Genomic DNA, 2,408 nt, shown 5'->3' with positions numbered 1-2,408 from the left:
AGGAATGTATTGCATCTTCTCACTGATAAGGTAGTGTACATCATCCTCGCAGTAAATGATCTCCAAAGATTACTTTCTAAAATATTTTTTCATGGATCTTTTTTTGGTTTTTTTCCCCCCCAAATTTCTTTAACATTCTTGGAAGGACTTCAGTAAACTTCGGAATTTTCTTTTTTGTGTTCGAAGAGGAACCGGGGATGGGGCGGCCAAATACAAGGCAAGTGTGATCCCTAAGAATTAACACCTAGCAAGGTAAGAGAAAATACACAAAATAAAGTGCCTTAAAGCCAGAAAGGGAACCCTTTACACCGAGACTTAGCGAATTGTCATTGAAGCAGATGCTCTCTTGGGACCTGCCTACCTGTAAATATCGTGCTCAGCAGAAACGAAAAATAAAAACCAGCGAACAATCTATTTTTCTATCGTATCCTCCAGCCCCGTTTCGTCTCATTGCTCTCAGTTTCGCTTTGCCTGCCCTTTGGGAAGTGGAGACCAGGGAAGGAACGGAGGAGACGTGACGCAGAGGTTGTTGCCGTGGTTGAAGGGGTCTCATGGAGTAATTCCGGTAGAAGAAGTAACCGTGGTTTACACGTGTATGGACCATGAACTGCAGCTTGCGTAGAGTCGATGTCTTATAACCCTCATCGTTTGTTGGTGACAGTCCCAAGGACGTAGGTACTTGGATGGATTCAGTGCATGGAAAATCTTTTTCTTTCCTTCTCCTTTTTTTTTATTTTATTTTTTAAAGACTCGCTTCTAAGATGCAATAAAGATTTTTTTTTTATTTGCAATCGGAGCTCCTCGTGTTCTCTGCCTCAGTCCGTACCGTTTCACTCAGCCGGGGCGCAGCCGCAGAGGTGAAGCAGTTTTGAGAAGTAAGTCCTCGTAAAAGGATCTCCCTTTTACAAAGGGGTTTGACCTCTGTGTTATGGTTTGGAATAAATTCAGTGCCACGTACCTCAGCTCTGGGGGAAGGGAAAGCAAATCCATTTGTCAGACTCCGGCGTACGCTCCCGTCGCCGCCTGCGCTGGTGAGCTCTGCGATTCCCTGGGGCAGCTCTAACGGAGGCTTTTGGCTTTTTCCTCGTGAATAAATGTTTCAAAGTGCTTTCTCTCTCCGTAAACATCCCTACCTATACATTTAAAATGTGTATAATGATGAGGCTGAATCATTTCATAATGTTTCGTGTATTCAAAACATGGCAAAAAGAACGATAAAGTGTGTGGAGCACTTGTTTTTAGTGGCTCTGCCAGTTTTATCACAGTTGTTCAATATCAGCGTGAGGCTTTTTTATGTAAAAATTAAGAACTTCAGGGATTACAGAAGTATTTCTTCACATAAGGGAAAGAAAAGAAAAAAAAAACCACCACAAAACCCAGCTGGTATTTGTGGCTGCAGAAAAGAGCTTGAAGAATATGAACCCTAAAGAACTGTACCAAAAGGACAGGGCTAAAAAAGCCCTGTACTTACACTGGATTTATTAACATTTATGGTAGTGTAGCCCTTTTTTTAGCCCATAACAGCCGGTAAAAGCAGAATGCACGTAAGTGGAAAAAGCCGGTTAATGAAAAGCGCCCATCTGCTATTGGGTTGGTTTATTTTTTGCTCAGTTGCCGCAGTTCTGATTCAGTTGCCAAATCTGTCCAAGCAACACGGAAAGCGAGTTTTACACCGAGCTTGCAGGCCCCACATCTTAATTGTCCACATATCGTAGGGACTTGCAGCTAAATTTCCAATTACAATCATCTGCGACGAAGTCTAACCTCACAAACCCCATTTTCATAAGTGGTATTTGCTGCCTGGGTTGTAAGGAGCTTGACCAGGTGGAAGCCGTCGGCTGGCGAGCGCCGCCCAGCCTCTGACAAATCCCTTCTGGGGCCAGAACATTTCATTCACAGTTTACTCTGGTTGTTCGGTTTGGAGAGAAGTTTATTTCATGCTGAGAAGCCAGTTGGCGTTGGAAAACCCAGGGGGGTTTGCCTCCAGTCCTACAAGAACAACAAGGCCTGAGGAAATGAGCTGGTGTTGCCTTGAGATGGCAGACGGTGGTGACCAAGAGGCATGGGCTGAGGGTTGCTCTATGGCGAGATGCTTCACATCTTCATTAAAACAATTAAAAATGTGAGACGCTTCTGTCCCTCGTTCTTCCAGTGCCCGTCAGATGCTGTGTGGGTTGCGGGCATGTTCACAGCAATTAAACAACTGCCCAGGCAGAGCTTTTGCGGCCCTTCAACACTTGGGTTGAAACCCTTCCACCTTTTCTGGATGCCCGTGGGTGTGAGCTCCGAGCCGCGCACCCGCAGGAAGGAGGAACTCTTGGATGAGAGTGAATTTCCTTCCTCCTGGGGCTGGCCCTGAGAGACAGGCTCAGACGGGGAGGGGGCGTTTCTCACCCATGTTGGCTCTG

Source organism: Apaloderma vittatum, unplaced genomic scaffold (assembly GCF_000703405.1).
Source record: "Apaloderma vittatum isolate BGI_N311 unplaced genomic scaffold, ASM70340v1 scaffold36436, whole genome shotgun sequence".
Classification (NCBI taxonomy): Eukaryota; Metazoa; Chordata; class Aves; order Trogoniformes; family Trogonidae; genus Apaloderma; species Apaloderma vittatum.
This window is presented reverse-complemented; position numbering follows the sequence as displayed.